At 45.0% G+C, this 22973-nt stretch overlaps 1 long non-coding RNA gene across 1 annotated transcript in view; it reads right to left on the bottom strand.

Moving 5' to 3' along the window:
- The window catches only part of LOC110256797, a 29909-nt gene continuing 15175 nt past the window's right edge, over nt 8240–22973 (bottom strand). Inside the window, exon 2 of the long non-coding RNA XR_002338794.1 lies at nt 8240–9047. This is a non-coding gene — a long non-coding RNA (uncharacterized LOC110256797). The remainder of the gene's footprint in view (nt 9048–22973) is intronic.

Here is a 22973-nt window from a genome sequence, read left to right on the forward strand (position 1 = left end):
ACTTGGGATGTTTCCAGGTAAATACATAAACCCCCGATCAAACGTGTGTGTGTCTGGGCTGCCTTTAACCAGGGCTCGCCTATACTTAGGAAGGCCATCTCCACTGCTAAGAGCCGTTAAACAGAATCTAAATGTTGCCCCTTACACATGGGTCCTTGTATGCATAGTCAGCTTTTTTTAAGTGGCTCTAGTCCCTTGAAATGTCAGGTTAACCGAATCCAGGAATTCACGCCTGACCTCTGCTGAGCCAAAGACCATGGGCTGGATTTGGGCCTGGGTTTCAACAGTGAAATTCAGCAACAATGTTGACACTCGAGATTGCTACTTCTACTTTCTGTTTTCTTAGCAATGAAATCCACAAAACTTCCATTTCTGTCACTTTGCCCAGTTTGGGAAGCTGAGCCATCAAACTGAACTTTATCTTGTGCGGGTTAACAGGTTTGAATCCAAATATAGCAGTCCCATATACCTACCAAGATTTATTATCTATTTATGTCCACGTTTGCACTGACAGAGTTTTAACAGCCCCTGTTTTACCAGAAACCCTGCAGACCCAGATACTGTGGTTTTGACAACGTTGATATTGCAAAGAAATATGTTATTTCTCCAGTGTTGCTCTGGAATGAAGTGACCACATGTGAGTCTGTTTCTTATAAATGTAGAGGTTGCTAAGTGTGAGAGGAGGCGCTGGCCAGCCCCTTCATTTGCAAAAGAGGAGACATGCTCAAAGTCACACCTTGTCCCTGGCAAACGGCAACCAGAACCTCTGTCCAGGGTGCCTTGTGCCATGCCACACTGCCCACTCCCCCTGGCACATAAAATGCAGAGAAAGGTATTTCGCAGAGAGTGTGCTGCATAGCAGTCCTGCTCACAATTCTGTAGAGGCAAAGGAGAGTTAAGGAGTTTGGCATCCAGCCACACGCACCCCCCACTCCTCACCTGAGCACCCAGCAATCTCACAGAGTGAGCATCAGCAGTTCTACCCAGAAGGTCCGTTCAGCATCCCACAGAGACCCCTGCCTATGGGGCAACCCTAGTGTGGTGTATGGATCCCCAACATCCATGGGTACCCAACATCCATTCCACCCTCCTTCTTAGATGCCTACTTGAGTTGCGGAGGCTAGGAAACTCAAAACTACATTTCCCAGAAGCCCCTGCCATGAGGAGGCCAGATGTGATTTAGTCTCAGCCAATCAGATGCAAGCATGTAAGAACAGGACGTGGAAGTAGATGAAGGTAACACTTTGTTGATGCTCCCTACTGATAAGCTTGGCCTTGGAGCCATTTGGCTTCTCTGTAGCCGTGCCAGGGCTGTAGCTTCCCAGGTATGAGGAAGCACATCCACTCCACTGGGTGCATTACTGCAGTGTGGCCTGATTCTGGGCCTGGTGGAAGCAGCAGTGGCTTCTGGATTGCCAGAGCCAGTGGCTTCTTTTTCATAGAAGAGCCCATACTCCCTTGGTAGTCAGTTCTGCGTTATTTCCTCCATCTTCTCAATAATTCTGTAGGCTATTTAATACTTGGGGGAAAACAAGACCAAGCACTAACCATGTCCCCCCATCCAAAGCAAGAAGCTGGACTTTAAGAAGTGAGCATAAGCTGGTCCATTGATCCTCCCCAGACATGCTAGTGTTCAGAATGAGATGGCAGATTGATCAATACCTTTCCAATTAACAAGTTCAGATATCAGCAGCAGGGGCAGCAGCAATGTGACAAGAGGACCTTAAACTTAAGAGTCTCTGGGCTTCGGTGTCCCTCCCAATAGGAAGTCAGTCTGTATCTTCCTCCTTGGGTGGCCTTGACCCTCAAGTCTCTTAAAATCACTGTTCCTTCATTTCTTTATTTGTAGAAGTTCACATTCCTGCCTAGCTGGCAGGTTGTTCTCAGATGAAATGAGAAGGAAGGACCTAGCACAGCTGTAGATGGAGCACGCCAGTCAGCAGGCTTCCTGCAGTCAAGGTGCCCAAGTTGATTTTACATACATCAGCAAAAAGTGCAGTACAGGGGTTGGTGGGCTTGGCGTGGGGGTTCACACAGCGAGCACAGGTGAGCAAGGATGAAGTTGGTATCTCTCTCTCCATCTCCAGTCTCCGCCATGGTTTCCCCATCCATCAGCACATTCTCCAGCTGCAGACGAGCTCAGAGCATCAGTCACACAGAGATGAACTGCCTTTAATGCTCTCTCCGGCATTAAGGATGCTCAACTGCCTCGCTTGAGGCAAAAAAAACTGAGGGTTTTCCTAGGATGTGGAGCTTTTAGTACTAAAACTGGGGCACACTGGTCACCCTCCTCCATTCTCACATCTAAAAGTAACGGACTGATTGGCCCAGCTTGGATCAGGGGCTACTGAAGACCAACTGATAGCAGCCAGTAGGTCTGGTCACACTGGAACATGTTAGTCTCTGCAGCAGCCATGTGAATTCAGGGGACAGGATGTCCCCAGATAATAAAGGAAGGACAGACACCAGGCAGAGAATCCTATAAATCCTGAGTGGAGATGGAATGAAGGCGCCTGCACACTTTCGTGTACTTAGCATGCATTACAACGGCCTCATTTGTGTCTCTCGATAGACAACGCAAAGGAGCCCAGTGGAAACTTGACCCCAGAAAAAATGCAATGGTGTTTGCATTTAAGATTCAGGTTTCAAGGTCGGAACAAAGGTGAAAATCACATAGAGTCAGAAGACCTCCCTACCTCTAGGCCTTGCCATCACAATGAGCTTCCCCCACAGAGAAGCGAGCAGGAACCGGAGCCAGACAAGCACCAGCAGGTTCTCACCACCCTTTGCAAAGTCACTTCACGACACGGACTCACAGGTTGAAGGGTGGTGGACAGGCCTGCAGAATCGAAACAGCTATTTCGCTCTGCCTGGAAGAGACAGGCCACAGGGTAGTTTCAGATGCTGGAAGGCTATGAAATGCACTTAAAAGATCAAGGCTCTCTGACCTGCAAGGGGCAAACAGAAGAGTTAAATAGCACTCAGCCTTCAGAAACAAAAACCATTTAGGTGGATGAAATGGGGCATTTATCTTCCACAAAACAAAGAATTGGGGTGGGGGGGGGGAGGTTGGTCTTTGCGTAAAGAAGAATTTCCAACGGTGATTTCATATTATTCATCAGAACAAGTCACCAGAGCCAGCGACCTATACGAACAGAGACAGGGAAAAGCCCATTTTGTCTGGTTGAAGGCACATCATTCACTCCTATCCAAACAGTCTGTCGGGCAGCAGCACACATAGCAGATATTCAAGACAACAAAGAGGCAGCTTAAAAAGTAGAATGCAGATTTGAACAGAAAAGCATCACTGGCCATTTTAATTCCTTTCCTTGCTACTACAGCTGGGGAAGCAGGCAGTTTCCCCCAAGCTATTTCAAACAGGGCTGAACCTCTAATTTTAAAGAAACTTGTGGGCGGCACCTTACCCATGAGATTGCTTTGGCTCTTCCTCCTGATGCACCTGAACAGGTGGGAGGGAGGTGCCAGCATATTCCTCCCCAGCCCCAGCTCTGACCTGCTGGCCCTGTCAGAAACCTGTTCTCCAGCAGCCAGACTACTGCTCCCTACAGCCTCATTTCCAACACCTTTGGTCATCTTCCCCATCCAGCGCAGCTTTCTCGGAGCCCACCTTGACCTTCTTCAGGTTTCTAGATCACCGTCTTCAGAAAAATAGGTTTGTTCCCCCTTTCACCTCTCCTACCTGGCCCCACCACGAAAGGCCCACCTGGCCATTCGATCACTCTCCTTCTCCAGCCCCACTCGACTGTGACCCTGGAAGATGCTTCACTGGAGGCACCGAAACAGCCCTCCTACACCTGCCTTCTCAAATCCTGGATCTCTTGTCTCCATCAACTGTATTCTGCACCCCCATTCTGCTACCCAGTGGTCTTCCCTGCAGAAGGCTCCACCTCTGGAATCACAAAGTCAGACGTTCCTCTCCCCTTGCTCTTTCGATGACTCCTAATACCCTATTTATTTGCCCCTGTATTGACTCTCCCCACCTTTCATCTCTTTACTCCCTTCCATATTCCACTTGGGTTCAATGATTTATTCAGACTCTCTCCTACCAATACCCTAAATTCTTTGTCCATTCACCCATCTCTGTCACCAGGTGACACATGCCAAATCCACTCAAGGATGCCTTCCTCCCACATGCACCCAGGCTACTAAGCATTGTTGGCATCCGTGGGACATCCAAACGGACGGGTGCCATCCTGAAATCTTGCTCATCAGTACCCCCTGGGCCTGTCATTCTGCCAGGCAATCCAACTCTATCTCCTTGATCCGTTCAGCCTTCCCTCTCCCACAGTAATTATTTCGAACTTGCATTCGGCTCAAACCTCCCACCAACTTTCCACCCTCCTCACTCACAGCAGGTGACGGAGAAACAAGAACCCCTCGTAAGAAGAGATTATCCTCAGTGTCCACACATCTCCAAAGCTGCCTGGCCGTCCCATCTCCCCCCTCCTCCCACCCAAAGTGAGCCTCCTTCCCCAGGGTCCAGCCTCTTGCCCACACCATCAGCTCAGCTCAGGACCCTGCACCTGCCCTGCAGCCTCATCCTCTCTTTTGCTAATGACTCTTCTTTCAGCATCTGAGCTCCTGATGTCCCTTATATCTTGAGGCAAACGAGCCCTTCCCTCCACCCCTTGTCCACTGCCAGCCACCACGAGTCGTGGCTCCCATCCATGGTCACATTGCTTAATGGCAAACTCATGTTCCTCAGCCCTCATCTTCAGACCACCTGCATCCTAAATCATCCAGGAGGGTTGAAGGAATACATAGCAGAAGAGAAAGAAGCTAGAAACCGAAGACTATCTACCGTATGGTTCCACTTACGTGAAATTTCAAGAAAAGTCAAAACTGTAGCAACAGAAAGCAAACCAGTCATTGCCTGGGGCCACAGATGAACAGGGACTGACTGCAAAGGGGCATAAGGACACTTTTTCAGATGATAGGAATGTTCTAAACCCGAATTGTGCTGATGGTGGCAAAACCATGCGAATTTACAAAAGGCTCATCAAACTGTGTACTTAAAATGGTTGACGTCTATGATATATGGATTATATCTCTATAAAGCTGTTTGAGGTATATGTTTATATGTACACACACACACACACACTCCATTTTTTTTACTCAGAGAGCAAAGGGAAAAGGAAGCTCAAAAGCTCAACTCTGAGAGAAGGAGGCTCAAGCATAACCAGGGCGTCTGCATGAAAATGAGTCCTGCTCTTCATCCTGGATAAAGATTCTCAAGTTGAAAGGGGACGTCCCAGGGGAAGGTACCTTCGAGAACACTGGTTCCTGAGAGGGAGCCCCAATCCCCCACCCCAACCCCAAGATTTGAGTGTGGCAGGATGATGACAACATCCAAGAGTGATTTCTGGAAGCCTGGAATGGAGTCACCTATGCCCCATAGTCTGGTGGTGCCCCCAAGAAGGTGGCCAAACTTCAGCCAAAGAAAATGAGGCAGACAGAGCCTCAGCGCTCAGAAAGCTCCTCTCACTCGAGTGCAGTGTGGGTGCAACAGAGGTTTCCAGCGTGCGCTGAAGGGCCTCAGAGACCAGCAGACCAGGGCATCTCAGGGAAGGGAATGAGGACGACCCAGAAGCCATGTGTCCCCGGGTGACAACAGACAGTTCCCAGGCGCCAGCATGAATAGACGGTGAGTAAGTGCCTGGCCTCCAGAACCTCATAACCTTGGCGCCTCGTAACCCCTGGACTTTGAGCCCCAATCCCAGGAAAAGAAGAAAGTTGTCTCAGATGGAAGGAACTTTGACTTCTGCCACTCTGAGGTTCAAAACTGAGAATTTAGCTAAATAGGGGAATTCACCCTTTGAACACTTGCGTGGATGAGCCACCCCCTGGAGAACTAGGGCATCGCCCACAGGCTAGGCCAAGGGTAAGGGGCCAGAAAGGAGACAGCGTCCCAGTTCTCCCACGTGAATTGAAGCCGGGAACTTGACTTCTCCTACAGGAACCCAGAGGAGCAACATAGGAGCCTCTTAAAGCAACGAGGAGAGTCAAAACTTCACACTAAGGGTTCTTCCTTTTCCTACCAAGTCAGGCTTTATACTTACTGGGTGTCCAAGGATGTGGATGGCGGGGGAGGAGCCCAGTATCTGGGAGAGAGAAGGCCGAGCCTGAGAAAGTGGAGATGGAATAGGAACTGGAGACAGCGTGCAAGGAGGTAGCCTCTGAGGTCCGCCCTGGCCTCGGACACAGTGGCAAGAGTCTCACCCTGAACCCAGGGCCCCCAGCACCACTTAACCAGCAGCCAGTCTGAGAGCAAGGTGGCTTACACAGCAAAATGTACCAATTACAAATGCAACATCTCGGCCCTCCGACTGCCAACCTCAGATCAAATCCTGAATCCTGAGCAGGTTGAACCTCCGGGTCCTGGTGGAGCAAGGAGAATCCAGGGCTATTGAAGGCAGAGGGCTGGGGGTGGGCACTGGTGGTCACATGACTCTGGCTGGTGCCTTCTCCTCTAGTCCCCTGTCTGGAAACCGCTGGGGACAGTGGTGAAGGGTCAAAAGATACAGACGTAGGTTATTGAGGCAGCTCCTTAGGGCTGAAATTCTGATTCCATTTCAGACAGGTCACCCCAGGCCCCGGCCCCTTCCATCCCACATCTGAAGAGGAGTTTGTCATGTTCTTCCAGACACACCCCTCCTCCCGCATCTGAGATCCATGCCCCCTCACCGCCCCCCCAGCCACCCCAGCCTTGGAGACACTGTTTTCTTTTCTTCCTACTCTATGTTGTCAAGCAGTTATGCTGGCAGGGCAAACACTAACAATATTATCTTTGCTCAGAGAATACATTGATCAAATGATCTATTTCTCTTTTCTGAAAAAGAGACCAGGGGTGACACTTGATCACCGAAAATGAACTTTTAACCCAAACGATTCAGAATTGACTTGCGCGGTCCCAGCAGATGAAAACAATTCCCCCAACAAATAATTTCCCTTTTCTCTTATAAGAAAGCATCAAGGCCACACAAATATATACCCCAGGTCTTGGCAATTGATTAGCACTACCTGCAGAGCCCCAAGTTCTGGGTCTGGGTCCCTGTGATCTGAAAAATCAATAAGGAATCAACAGCTGAAGCTACAAAGCTCCCTTGGTGAGTGGAGAAGCTTTAATGGGGCTTATCACTGGAAGCCAGCACCTTGCACAGAATCCTGATTCTAACCACAAATCCCAAGGTTAGAGGACACAATTCTGGGCACTTCCTTATCTTTTCTTTTCAAAACTAGCTTTTCCCTTTTTTTTTCTTTCTTTCTTTTTTTTTTTTTTTTTTAAGAAACTTGGACTGTTCCACATGGAACTTTCGCTCCAACTGTGGTTTGTACATTTTTTCTAACTTTCAGACAGCAATCATAACAAAAACTTACACCAGCCCAGGGCTCCTCTTTTGGCAAAACAATAATAGTTCCAATGGACTCAGTCCGCCAACGTTGCTATTCTGAAATGGTCTAACACCCACTTTATTAACATTAGGGCTAATTTCTTTTGAAGGGAGTTTAAAGCCGCCAGGACTTCGATTCTGGGGTTAATTGGTCCGTTTGCCACTGTTTGTCAGAACTGTCTTTAAAGAACATCTTCAAAGACGGCTCTGATACTGGCCCCCGCCTCGTCTGAAATGCCTCAAATGTCTTTATCAATGCCAAAAATGCAGTGAGTGAAAGGGCTTTTTACTTAATTATTTCTGAAAACCAAAAAGGGAATTCCATGCAGACAGATAATGAGAATTGACACAGTGAAATTAAAATGTGTGTTCAGGCAAAGAAGGCCAGGAGCACTGAACTTCTAGCTAGAACCACCCCGTGGGGAATCTATCCGGCCAGCCCACCGCATCCTACAGAGCCCTGGGTGCTTCATTTTGTCTCTTGGTACAGTGTCCATTTTAAAGCCCATGTTGATTGGGTTGCGCAGGTTGCTTAGCAACCCGCGGGCCAATAGTATTTGGTTCAAAATGCCAACATCTGTACAGCATTCGAAGTACAATTTTTAATTCAAACACTTACGTCTGGCGACAGGGAAGAACATGGATTTTTAAAAAATAAAACAAAATTATTTCTTTACACAATTCTTCTCTCGCCCTCATGCCCTTCTTGGTTTATGCTGTAGCACTACATAGCTCCGTGTCTGCATTCCATTTCTGGTTTCTTCTTCGGGGAGAGATGAATAGAAAGGGGAAATAAAGTGGAACCGTTTTATCAGGCATCCAAAAGAAAAGCAGAAAAAACGTTGCACTTTATTTTAAACATAATTAGGAACACAGAAGAGCCTGGTCTCCATTCTGTTGAAAATAATGGTTACTCTGGATCCAAGTTTCCACGCAAGTCAGATAAGAATCGAGATCTGTCTCTTGATGACTATCCCATGATGGAGTGTTCCGTCCGCGTGAAGACACTATTTGCTAGATCTGGAGAGCTGACTACTTCCTTGCCCCCCAAAGTACTGAACTGCCACCCCGAAATGAAATCAGAGAAACCAATCAGCAGAGAGACACCAACACCCAACACCTAATAAGGACTTGGTGATCTCTAAGCATCAATCATATTTTGAAGATCTTGGCCTCTAGTGTATGAAACTCATACATGCTTGGGCTCCGTTTTTAGCCTCTTCATACCTTGGCAATTGCAACTTCCTGTTCTTGCCACAGTCCAAATTCCCAGGTATCAATATATTTGCATGTTGTTTGGCTAACAATGCAACAGAAACCCCCTCAGGGAAATCAGATTTGGAGAGAATGAGGGCAACTCCAGAACAACACCTTTCTTTTAAAAAATCCAAATGGCATTGCAAACTGATGCTATCATTCAACTGGCCTCTGCTGGAGTGAATACATTAGCCTGCCTTCGCTCCTTCCTATAATGTAGAGAGGTCAGATTACCTGCTGGAAAGCAAAGGAAGCCCTAAATCATTTGATGCAAGAAAAAAATTAGCCAAGAGAATCTGAGCACAGAAGGGAACTTCAGATCTCGGGTAGGGTCCCTTTAACTGGACAAATTCGGAAGGGCTTGAAGCAGGAGATCCTCTGCCAGAAAAAAGAAAAAAAAGTGCTCAGTGCTTTGGTAAAACAAAAAACACACAAACACATTCCCCTCACCTTTCAGCATAACTCCCAGCCTGTTTTTAGATTTTGGCCATTGGTTTTTCGCAGAGCACATGAGATCTGATTACTGTTATCTTCGCTTGCATAACTACAAATGTTATCATTACTGCTCAACTGATATGGCTCTGTTTTACAAACACAAAGGAAGACTGTATCTACACTTGCCCTCTCACCAGAAGGGCTGGTTTAAAAGGAAAAAAAAAAAAAAAAAAAAAAAAAGAGAAGAAAGGGGAAGAGGGGGCTGGGAACCAAAAGGTAGGCCTGCTGAATGAGCCTTTCAGAAAGAATTATGTGATAGGTTTTGTGTGTGTGTGCTTTTTTAAAATGCTGCTGCCAAAGCTAAGAATTGAAAAGTTTTCAATGGGCATCATGTCAGAAACACAATGATTTATTTTGCTGGTTCATTTTCAAACATGAGCGCTTTCTCCTTATTCCCTGAAATGTGTTTTGGGGCCGAATCTTCAAAATGTGAGGAACAGAAGTTATGCAGAGAGCACAGTCTGATTCAAGATAAACAAGGATTCGATTATAAATATGACAGTGGCATATCCCTGGCCTCCAAAGAGCCTCGTCTGTTTGCCCAGACGGCAGACGTTTCCCCCATCCAAATCTGCACAGCCGAGATCCCAAGTCCCCTCCGGCCAGCCCTCCCCAGCACAGAAGGCGTGGTTTCCAAGCTCCCCCACCCCCTGCCATGTCCGGGGGAGGCCTGCCTACACCAGGGCTTGTGCATACAGAGCGGGTCTGAGGCTCAGTTCCGCAAGTCAGGAGTACAAGTGAGACTGCTTTATTTTCCATCCCACAAAGCTGAAGCCTCGTCACCATTAATTCCCACTCTTCCTCTGGGATTCCCCGGAAGTTTCCAGAGGCTCACTCCAGCCTGGGTATGGGAGGCAGGCCAGGGGGCCAGAGGAGCTTGTCCTCCATGGGCCATCTCTCCAGACCACAGCTCCTCCCTGGACTGCTCTGGCTGGCCTTCTGTCCGGGACACGCTTGGCCCTACTGCAATCAAAGAGACTAAGGCAAACACAGCTTTGCTTTGGGCCTTCTCCTGTTTGGCTCCTTCGAGAACTCTGTGCCTGATGTTTTTTAACAGAGTATTTTTTAAAATTGGAATCTAGTTCACATACCATAAAATCTGCCCTCTAAAGGGTACAATTCTGTGGTTTTAAATATATTGGTAAAGTTGTGCAATCATCACCACTACCTAAGTCCAGGATATTTCCTTACCTCCGAAAGAAACCCTGGCTATACCTAATTTTGAATTCAGCCTTTAGAATTCTGTTTTCTAAAAGAGAGCTCAAATTGTTTAAGCCTCAAGCCCCATAAAAATTAAATGCACCCGTGGATTCGGAGACCTTCTATAAAGCAGTATCAGGTCAGCCTCCCACTGGGCAGCCATTTCCAGAACCAGATCCACAAGGTGAGAGGAGGCACAGATGCCCTGGAACACGGATCCTCCACCTGCCTGGGCTTCTGGTTCTGCAGCCCTTCCCTCAGGGTACTGAGAGGCTGGAGTCCCTTCTGAGGGACCCACCAGAATCCAATCTCTCTTCCTTTCCTGGGGTCTCTCCCCAGTCCTGAGAACTACGGCTGTATTTCTTAATCTATTTCCCCTTTTAAAAAAGCTTAGGGCTTCCCTCTGTGGCACTATGAGTTAAGGACCCAGCATTGCTGCAGCTGTGTTGTAGGTTGCAGCTGCAGCTCAGATTCTATCCCTGGGTGGGGAACCTCAATATGCAGTGCAGGTCACAGATGTGGCTTAGACCTGGCGTTGCTGTAGCTGTGGTGTAGGCCAGCAGCTGCAGCTCTGGTTTGACCCCTACCCTGGGAACTTCCATATACCACAGGTGCAGCAAAGAAAGAAAGGAAGGGAGGGAGGGAGGGTAGCCCAGGGACAGAAAAGGTGCCAAGTGCCACCTGGCCAGCACAGGTGTGAAGACAGCATGAATTGGGGGCCCAGCCCTGCCCTTGGTTCCTGGGAGCCCCTCAGTGTAAGCGCCTTACCATGCCAGGAGCCATTTTAGTGTTAAAAATTCTTTATGTAGCATGGCTCATAAGTGCAAGCCAACTACTGGTGCTCAATGGCAAAGAAAACAAAAAACAAAGCAACAACCAAAAAAAAAAAAAAAACACCCAAACAAACAAACATGATCAGTTTCATCACCAGAGGAAAAACTGGCTAAAAAGAACTTTTTTTCTTTTTTTTCCTTTTTAGGGCTGTGTCTGCCGGCATATGGAGGTTCACAGTCTAGGGGTCTAATTGGAGCTGCAGCTGCCAGCCTCCACCACAGCCACAGCCACGCAGGATCCAAGCCGCATCTGCAACCTACACTGCAGCTCACGGCAATGCCAGATCCTTGACCCACTGAGCAAGGCCAGGGATCGAACCCAAGTCCTCACAGATACTAGTCAGGTGCATTACCACTGAGCTACAGTGAGAACTCCTAAAAAGAACTTTTTGAAAGACAGCACAGTACTGTGTTTTATAGGCATTTTCAGGTATTTTCAAAGATAATTTTGATCATATGTGATTTTTCACTTCATGTGATGGCTTTAGAGCCTAACCCCTGAATTGGATATGACTCCACTGTAATAGCAGAGGACAACAGACTCTGCTTGAAGAAAATAAGAACCAGACATAGACACAGGTGTAGACATGGTACCCCGGATTTCCCCAAACATCTATTACCATCCCCTCCTCCAAGTAGGTACTGATCACGTTCTTTAGGCAGGTAGCACAGGGAAGAGTCTAAACATGTTCAAAACTGACTGTGTTCCTGGTAATCTACATACAAATCTCTGAAATTACAGTAGCTATAGAAGGTAAGAAATTTTGCCCTCATTTCACTGGTGGAGAAACTGAGGTTCACAAAAGGCTAAATAAGAATGGATAAAGATGTGGTACATATATACAGTGGAATATTACCCAGCCATAAAAAAGAACAAAATGATACGGTTTGCAGTGACATGGACAGACCTAGAGATGATCCTACTAAGTGACGTAAGTTAGAGAAAAGCAAATATCATTGCATATCACTTATCTGTAGCATCTAATTTTAAATGTGATACAAATGAACTCATTTTCAAAATAGAAACAGACTCGGCGGCTTCAAAATCAAACTACGGTTCCCAAAGGGGAAAGGTGGGGGGGAGGGATAAATTAGGAGTTTGGGATTAACATACAGACACCATTATATATGAAACAGATAACCAAAAAGGACCTGCTTTACAGCACAGGGAACTCTACTCAATATCCCGTAATCACCTATGTGAGGAAAGGATCCGAAAAAGAATGGATATGTGTATATGTGTCATTGATTCACTTTGCTGTACAGCTGAAACACAACACTGTAAGTCAGCTACACTCCAAAATAAAATAAAAATTATTAAAAAAAAAGCTGAATAATTAACTGAAAACAAGTGGCAGAGACACTGCAGGGCACCCAGTCTGAAAGATCCAAAACCCTCCTTCTATCCACTTCATCACTTGGTCTTCTCATTCTGGTCAAATCACACTGATTCTCGCAGTTCATCTGCTTTTTCCCCCCCACACTAATTTACTCCTTCAATTTACATCCAATTTAGTCCCTCCTCATCAGGCAGCTTCCTTGTCTGCAAATGTTCACTGGGGAGATTTTAAGACTACTCTTACCCAGAAATGCGCTAACCCTCAGCTCAGACACACGTACCCAGGCCAACTTGCTGGGTCGCTGGATCTAAGCCATTTCATCGTGGATGGCTTTCTCCAGTAGCTTCTCAGCCATTCCACTAGCAGTCCTGATCCTTCTAACCCCATCCTATTCCAAATATTGCTAACTTCCAAGACTACCTGTGGCTCATATTCTTTCTCTGTCATGGATCTCTTGCTGGGATTTCTAACTGCCAATAGAGAGCTCATGCTTTTTCATCTCTTTTTCTGTCCTCGGAATCTGAAACATCTCCCAGTTTACTACCATCTGCTCCCTGAATTCATAGGCTGTTTACCTCCCCTATAAGACCTTGCAGAGATTCTTTGGGACCCCACCCCTAACTTGGTGCACGTCCCCATTCGTCTTGGTTTATAATCCAGCTTTCACTCTATGTGACAGCTCTCATCTCTAAACCAATTTAAATTACATTTTTCTTGTTAGATTTCATAAGACGCAAATATGCTTTTTGAAACCTGGAACAAATTACATCTAATACATTCCCTCTGTCCACTCCTTCTATAATGTGAAGGGCGCCCCTAATGAATGAATGAATAAATAAATAAATAACATCAATCTGGCTTGCTTGATAGAAGTTCATGGGCTCTCTCTCTGCTTTGGAGTCCCGGGTTTGCATGACTATCTCCCCAGAGTTCTCTCTTCCACATAACAGGATTTGGTACCTTCCTCCAGCCTCCCTTTACCCCAGCACCCTCATTAGCAAATTTAAATTGCACAGAGTGCAAGTACCCAGATGCATAACCAAAGGTATAAATGAATAAAGTGAAAAATGGCATTGTTTCAAGTGTTCCTTAAAATGCAATCATCCTCTGTTTATCAGTACAGTATGCAGAAGTGGAAGGGGGAAATGGAAGATCCCCATTTACTGTATGCCTACTCTGTATCAAGTCCTGAGTCAAGAATTGGCTCCGGAGTTCCCGTCGTGGCGCAGTGGTTAACGAATCCGACTAGGAACCATGAGGTTGCGGGTTCGGTCCCTGCCCTTGTTCAGTGGGTTAACGATCCGGTGTTGCCGTGAGCTGTGGTGTAGGTTGCAGATGCGGCTCGGATCCCGCGTTGCTGTGGCTCTGGCGTAGGCTGGTGGCTACAGCTCCGATTCCACCCCTAGCCTGGGAACCTCCATATGCCGCGGGAGCGGCCCAAGAAATAGCAAAAAGACCAAAAAAAAAAAAAAAGAATTGGCTCCGTAGGCTTGGTTTCAGGGGTGAGTTATAATCTGACGTCATCTGTCATCTGAAGATTTTGGAAAAGATGCAGATCTAGACCTCACGGCTAGATATTCTAAGTCAATACTTTCAGGGTGAGGCTCAGGAATTTGTATTTTTCCAAAATGCTACCAGGCACTCTTTTGATTACTGAGTTTGGGAAGCACCAAATTCTCAAAGCAACCCAGAAATGTCCATTTCAGCCTTTTTTGTCAGTCACTTGTTGGAGGAGGAACATAAGACTCAGAGAGATTACATAATTTGCTTGATGTCACAGACTAGGAATCATAAACCCAGCATTAAAGATGAGTCTGTAGGAATCTGGAGCCCACCCTTTCTCCACGAGCCCACAGAGCCCCCATTTTGATGGGAAGCAATTTTTTGTTGGTGTAATTGAAGATACCACAGCATCATGTTTATGAAAATGAGTATTTTTTCAGCACGGCCAAAAGACATTTGGTGTACGTGAAAGTTCATAGCTGCGTTATTCATAGTAATCAAAATGTAGAAACAACCCAATGTCCATCAACAGACAAATGGACTATATATATGTATAGATATATAAATTAAATATCTATATATCTATACATATAAATAATGTAGCCATTCAAAGGAATGAAATTCTGACACATGCCACAACATGGATGAATCTTGAAAACATTATGCTAAGTGAAACAAGTCAGACACAAAGTACAAATATTACATGATTCAACTTCTGTGAGGTATCTAGAATAGACCAATTCAGAGACAGAAAGTAGTCTAGAGGTTACCGGGGGCTGGGTAGGAGGGAAGCTGTTATTTAATGGTTGCTGGGTTTCTATTTAGGGTGATGAAATGGATGGTAGTGATAGTTACATAACACTATGAATGCTATTAGATCATACACTTAAAATGGTAAATTTTAGGTTATGCATATTTGTGCACAATTTTAAAAAGCATATAAAAGACATTTGGAAGAATGGAAGGCTCCTGGAACATGACCCAGGAGGCAGATTGTGAAGTTAGCCACCAAGGCTTTCTTCTATTTTTCCCTAAAGTTGAATTAAAAACATGATTTCTGATTAATCGAAGGCTCCAGGTGGTCATGGCATCACTGTATTTCACTCTTTGCCATTTTTCCTTGGAGCATGAATGGAGGGGAGCATTCAGGCAAGTATGGGGGTGAAGTTACCCTGGGTTTCAGGGCAAGAACATTTCTGGGGCAACCCTGCAACTCCCCTGAGGGACAGTCATGGTCTCTTGAACATATGTTGGACCTGGGATGTCTCCCCTGTAAGAGAGAGGATGGTAGCCGGTGATTTGCTGCCTGCCCTTATTTTTCTAGTAGAATCTCTATGCTAGGTACGCACATGACCCAAGTTCAGCAAAACTGAGCCCTTCTTCTGGATAATTTTTACTCTATAGACTGGAAACATCTTTCTTTTTAGCTACAGCTCCAAAGATGCAACCCCAAGGTATGGACATCCAGGGTGGACAAACTTCTGAGGTTTCTGTGAGATGCCACATCACCCGCCCCTCAGATCTCAGAGCTGCCTAGCCCTGGGGCCCCTTCTGTTCTGAGAATTACCCTTCTATCTTTTCTTTAGTGTCTCTTTATTACTTGAGCAGTTTTCTGGTATCTGCAACACAAAAAGTCCTGTACACTGTGACACATGTTTGATTAAATGATTGCTAAAATATCTTGGTTTTGAAAAAAAATTTTTTTACTTGATTGAGGTGTAATTTTTGGGGGGGTAGGCACATCTGTGACATGCAGAAGTTCCTGGGCCAGGGATCAAACCCAAGCCACAGCAGTGACAACACCAGATCCTATCCCACTGAGCCACCAGGCAACTCCAACTGAGGTGTAACTGACAAATGAAAGTTGTATATATTTGAGGTGTGCAACTTGTTACATAATTTGTGTATATATTGTGAAATGGTACAATCAAGCTAATGAGCATAGCCATTACCTTACATAAGTGTGTGTGTGTGTGTGTGTGTGTGTGTGTGTGGTAAGAACACTTAAGATCTACCCTCTTAGCAAACACAAATGTACAGTAAAGTGTTGTTCACCAGGGTCATCATGTTGTACAGTAATCTCCAGGAATTGTGCATCTTGTGTAACTGAAAGTTTGTATCCTTCACCCAACACCTCCCCATTCACTCCCTCCCCAATTCCTGGCAGCCACCATCCTACTCTGTGCTTCTAGGTATTTGACTATTTCAGATTCCCTATCTGAGAGAGGTTAGGCAGCATTTTTCTTTCTGTGGCTGGCTTATTTCACTTAGCATAATGCCCTTCAAATTCACTCTTGTTGTCACAAATAGCAAAATTTCCTTCTTTGTTAAGGCTTAAAAATATCCCATTATATCTATATATCACAATTTATCCATTTATCAATGGACATTTTAAAAAAATTAAAAACATAGAGTTCCCTGGTGGCCTAGTAGGTTAAAGACCCAGTGTTGTCACTACTATGGCTCAGGTCACTGCTGTGGCGTGGGTTCAATCCCTGGCCTAGGAAATTCCCCATGCTGTGTGGCAAAAATAATAATAATAATAATAATAATAATAATATTACATAATTAAAAATAGGCATTTAAAAACAAAAACAAGTTTAAATCCTCTGATCCTGTGAAATTCATTCCATGCCAATTTAATCAAATTTAAAGTTTCCCAAAATGAAAAATCAGAAAAAGAAATTAAGGAAACAATCCACTTACCATTGCATCAAAAAGAATAAATTACCTAGGATTAAACATACCTAAGGAAGCAAAAGACCTCTGAAAATTATTAGACACTGATGAAAGAAAGGGAGGATGACAAAAATAGAGAGAATGACATACCATGCTCTTGGATGGGAAGAATCAATATGGCCAAAATGGCCATACTATGCCAGACAATCTACAGAGTCAATACAATGCCTATCAAATTCCCAATGGCACTTTTTCACAGAACTAGAAAAAAAATTTTTTAATTTGTATGGAAACACAAAAGACCCTTAATAGCTAAAGCAACCCTGAGAAAGAAAAATGGAGCTGAAGGAATCAGGCTCCCTGACTTCAAACTATACTACAAAGCTACAGTCATCAAAACAGTGTGGTACTGGTCCCAAAAGAGAAATATAGATCAATGGAACAGGATAGAAAGCCCAGAAATAAACCCATGCACTTACAGTCAGTTAATCTATGACAAAGAAGGCAAGAATATACAATGGAGAAAAGACAGTCTCTTCAATAAGTGATGTTAGGAAAACTGGACAGCGACAAGTAAAAGAATGAAATTAGAACATTCTCTAATATCATACACAAAAATAAAACTCAAAAATGGATTAAAGGCCAGATACTATAAAACTCTTAGATGAAAACATAGGCAGAATGTTCTTTGGCATAAATCACAGCAAAGATCCACCTCCTAGAGTAATGAAGATAAAATCAATAATAAACAAATAGAACTTAATTAAACATAAAAGCTTTTGCATAGCAAAGGAAGCCATAAACAAGACAAAAACACAACCCACAGAATGGGAGGAAATATTTGTAAATGAAGCAATCCACAAGGGATTAATCTCCAAAATTTTTTAAAAGCTCATGTAGCTCTGTATCAAAAAAGCAAACAACCCAATCAAAAAATGGGTGGAAGATATAAATAGACATTTCTCAAAGAAGATATACAGATAGCCAAAAAAGCACATGAAAAGATGCTCAACAAGGAGTTCTCTTGTGGTGCAGCAGATTAAGGATCTGGCATCATCACTGTAGCAGCTTGGGTAGCCATTGTGGCACAGGTTTCGTTCCTGGCCTGGGAACTTCCACCTGCCACAGGCATGGCCAAAAAAAAAAAATTATACCCAACATCACTAATTCTTAGAGAAAGGCAAATCAATCTACAATGAGGTATCACCTCACATTTGTCAGAATGGCCATCATGAAAAAGTCTGCAAACAGTAAATGCTGGAGAGGTTGTGGAGAAAAGGGAACTCTCCTATACTGTGAGTGGGAATGTAAGTTTGTTCAACCACTGTGGAGAATAGTACAGAAGTTCCTTAAAAAACTAAGGATAGGAATTCCCTGGTGGCCCAGTGGGTTAAGGATCTGGCATTATCACCTCTGTGGCTCTGGGTACTGCTGTGACTCAGATTCAGCCTCTGAACTGCTGTGGGTGTGGCAAAAAAAAACACCCCAAAACCTAAAAATAGAACTACCAGAGTTCCCGTTGTAGTTCAGTGAGTTAAGAACCTGACATAGTATTCGTGAGGATACAGGTTCAACCTCTGGCCTTGCTCAGTGGGTTAAGTATCCAGTATTCCTGCAAGCTGTGGCATAAGTGACGGATGCAACTCAGACCTGGCATTACTGTGGCTGTTGCATAGGCCTCAGCTGCAGTTCTAATTCTACACCCAGCCCGGGAACTTCCATAGGTCACAGGTGAGGCCCTAAAAAGAAAAAAAACTACCCTGTAATCCTACAATTCCACTCCTAAGCATATATCCAGAGAAAACCATAATTCAAAAAGATACCCACATCCCAATGTTTATTGCAATATTTATTTGCAATAGCCAAGCCATGAAAGTAACCTAAATGCCCATTGACAGATGAATGGATAAAGATGTGGGGTGTGTGTGTGTGTGTGTGTGTGTGTGTGTGTGTGTGTGTGAACATTACTCAGCCATTAAAAAGAACAAAACAATGCCATTTGCAGCAACACGGATGGACCTAGAGCTTATCATACTAAGTGAAGCACATCAGACAGAAAAAGACAACGATCATATGCTATCACTTAGATGTGGGATCTAATTTTAAAAGTGATACAAATGAGCTTATTTATAAAACAGAAGCAAACTCACAGGCTTCAGAAACAAACTTATGATTACTAAAGGGGAAACATCGGGGGAGGGATAAACTAGGAGTTTGGAACATATACAAACCACTATATATAACATAGATAACTAACAAGGACCTACTGTACAGCACAGAGAAATCTACTCGACCTTCTGCAGTAACCTATATGGGAAAAGACTGACAAAGAATGGATATATGTATATGTATTACTGAATCAATTGGCTGTACAGCTGAAACTAACACAATACTGTAAATCAACTACACTCCAACAAGATAATTTTTAATAAATAAATAAATGAAACAGCAATGCCTCAAAAAGAGAGGTTTTCCTTTGTGAATGAGGTGTTTCATCCAAGATCCAGGGTGGCCAGCCTAGATGATGCAAAGATAAGATGAGAACAAGAGAGAAATGAGAGAACTAGGAAATAATTCAAAATAATTCATTTATGTGTTTAATGCAGTTTGAGAAGTTATTTAAGGGCATTTTGTCCTCTTCGGTATTTTTCCTAGATGATTGATATCTTCAAGGAACATGCGATTGCTTCCTGCAGATCAAAGATACTGGAAAAGGATGCCTATAAAAGAAGATTGTGGGCCCATGAAAGTTAGGGCTTGTGTGCTCCTACAGTGAAAAATGCAATCTGTTCTTTCCGAGAAAGAAAGGGAGCAGGGCTCTCCCTCGCAAGCCCAGAATTGGGTTCAAGCAGAGGGAGGTAGATTTGGAGAAGAAACACAATGATTGCTGGTCCTCATTTATCTCAGGCTGTGAGTCTGTGGGATCCCAGTGGACAGTGTGCTGAAAGACACCCCTCCTGGGATGGAAACAGAGCAGGCTAATTTAACATCGCAATGAAGTAAAAACACCATGAATCTAGGCATGGAAGTGAATCCACATTCGCTGTCCTGAGAGCCAGGAAAAGAGCTACAGCTTAAAGCAAGGTCTGCGAAAGCCACAGGGTTGGTGTAGGCTTTAAATGAAACTTCCAGTTTTGTCAGAAATACTTTTTGTCCTCTTTTAATAGTTAACCTGACCCCAGCTCAAGAATCTAAGATACTGAGTAGGCTATTGTGCACCTGGAGAAAACTTTCAAAACTTTAATTACTTATAATCTTGGTTTCAGCAACAATCTCAGTAATGCTGGTATAACCCTCGTTTTTACAGCTCCCAGATGCGCCAAACCAACATCTATCTTATCTCCCGCAGGAGACTCTGTTTTTTATGATGTGAAAACATAGCTTGAAAAAGTCTCCATCTTATCTCGGAGCAGAAGTGGTGTCACTTGCCAGCCCAAATATTCTAGTAAGAGTTTTCCCTCTCACTCAGCTGCCACAGCTGCTTCTTTCAGCCCCAGCCAGACTCCTGCTGAGATAAAAATACAACTCATTTAGGTCAATGATTAAATGGAGAGTTATCATATTACCAATTAAGTTTGAGCAAATAGAGAATAAAAAGGAAAAAAAACCCAAACAAATTCCTTGAGAGGGTCACCCCAATACCTGTCCTCACAAACGGCAACCTCGCGACTCCCCGCCCCTAAGTAGAAAGTCTTAGGAGGGTGCTTAAGAAAACCTCCCCCGTGCCTTGTCACTAGGGTCTCGGCTTTCAATCTCAAAACAACCACTTATTGTCTCCTAAGCATATTTTTATCTGAGAGCCTGTGTGTTCATTGGGCTGTGGAAGAAATCTTCCAGAGTCAAGCTCATTTCCTGAGACGGCCAGCCCCGAAGGAGCTGGGGAAGAAGATGCATGCTGGATAAAGAAGTTGAGGAGACCAGGCGGAGAATTATTTGTAGTGCGTAGGACTTGGGTGGAGTGAAGACAGGTAACCCTTCTGAAGATGAAAACAGCTATCAAGGAGTTCCCGTTGTGGCTCGGTGGTAAAAAAAAAATTCGACTAAGGATCCATGAGGATGCAGGTTCAATCCCTGGCCTCGCTCAGTGGGTTAAGGATCCGGCATTGCCATGAGCTGTAGTGTAGGTCCCAGACGTGGGGCTCAGATCCTGCATTGCTGTGGCTGTGATATAGGCCGGAAGCTACAGCTCTGGTTGGACCCCTAGCCTGGGAACCTCCATATGCTGCACCTGTGGCCCTAAAAAGACGAAACAAAACAAAAAAAAAACAAACACAAAACCAGCTGTCAAGGTAAGGCATACAGGAGGATAAGGCCAGGGCCAGGTACCTCGGGGGCAAGCGGCTCCCACTCTCAGATGCCCTTACTCCATATCTTAAAAGTTGGTACCCTACGTGCCTCCCTTGCCTCCTCCATCCCAGCCCTATGGTCGACACATCCCCAAGAACGGCAATTACAGGTTTGCCTCCCTACTTGGCTTGTTTAAAAGAAGACTTACTAAGTCTCTAAGACGTATTCTTAGAACAAGCCAAAGCTTGTCTGCCTCAGTTGGTCACCAACTCATGGATGGTACACCTCCGCCAGCCACAGCTGTCGACTCCTCCCACCAACACCCAACATCTTCCCACTGAATTCCCAGCCCAAGTCTCAAGTGGCCTGGGCTAAAGGGCTGGGGCCCCCTTCCCAGCTCACACTACAGGAGATTCCCCAGCCAGAGACACCCAGTGTTCTTGATTCTTTGTGCTTTCGAGGGGCTATTATCCCTGTGATGATGGGCTGGTAGTTCTCAAGTAATTAAACAACGCCAGGAGTCTTTTAAACAATCCTCTAATTACTAGTCTCACCACCAGAATTACACCCTCCAAATCCCAGCTGATGCTACTGTAGACTGTTGGGAGCTACAGACGATGGGAGAAGAACTCATGAGAACATCTCATCTGGGGTCATGATGTGTGAGTAGGTAGAGTTTCCCAGGGTGGTGGCGCAGTCAGGACAGAAGCCCAGGGGTTTCCTCGGGGCCATTCCAGCCCCCAAACCACAAAGATCCTCTGCTAAGACCCAGATTGGCCGTGATGTTTTCTTCTGTTTTAAGAGCAGGTTTAGGTTTATAGCAAAATGATCAAAGTACAGGGAGTTCCCACATAACCTCACCCTTTCCACATTCCCCTATATCATGAGCATCTGCCATGAGCGTAGTTCATTTGTTAAAACTGATGCACTGATATTGATGCATGTTAGTAACTAAAGTCATAGTTCACATTAGGGCTCACGTTTGGTATTGTACACTCTATGGGTTTTGGCACATGTGTAAGAACCTATATCTACCACTGCAGGATCATACAAAGCAATTTTACTGCCCTACAAATCCCCTGGGCTTCACCTAGCCCTCCCTCTCCCCAAAATTGCTAAGAATGTGTTCTTCTCCCCAGTTTTCTAGAAAAAGGCGTCTACTTTTCTCTCTTATTCCTTTAAAGATAAATGGTGGGGATTCATTTGGGTCACAGGATCACCAAGCTGAGCTCACAAATTCTCCTGAAGCCTGGTCAAGATCCCACTGTACCTCCCATATGCCCTGCTCAGCGTGGAGAACCCGGGCTGCTCACCAGACCATAGCAGCCTCTCTCCAGGAGCCCAGTGGCAGAGCTGAGCTCAACGGCTGCCATTTTCTACGGTAAAGGATGGGTGCAGAGTGCATGGGGACCCTCTGGGATGTCACCCAACAATGAATGGGCATGAATGCATCCCAGACTGCGGAAGAGGAGACAAGTACCCAGAAACTATGAGAAGGTAGAGAAGGCAGAGCTGACCAACGTAGAGCTGTCATTCTCAAAGTATCACCCAGGCACCCTTGGGTACCCCTAAGATCGTAGAGGGTTTCATGAGCTCAAAATGATTTCCACAGCAACGCCAAAAATTATCTGACCTTTTCACTCTCGTTGTCTGCAGAGTGTACGTTGGAGTTTCCCAGAGGCTACATGATTTATATTGCAACAGACCGACAGCATAAGCAAATACAAGCATCCAGATATTGGAGTTCCCATTGTGGTGCATCAGAAATGAATCCAACTAGTAACCATGAGGTTGTGGGTTCAATCCCCGGCCTCATTCTGTGGGTTAAGGATCCAGCATTGCCATGAGCTGTGGTGTAGGTCGAAGATGTGGCTTGGATCCTGCATTGCTATGGCTGTGGTGTAGGCTGGCAGCTATAGCTCCGATTGGACCCCTAGCTTGAGAACCTCCATATGCCACAGGTGTGG

This window comes from Sus scrofa, chromosome 14 (assembly GCF_000003025.6).
Source record: "Sus scrofa isolate TJ Tabasco breed Duroc chromosome 14, Sscrofa11.1, whole genome shotgun sequence".
Lineage (NCBI taxonomy): Eukaryota > Metazoa > Chordata > Mammalia > Artiodactyla > Suidae > Sus > Sus scrofa.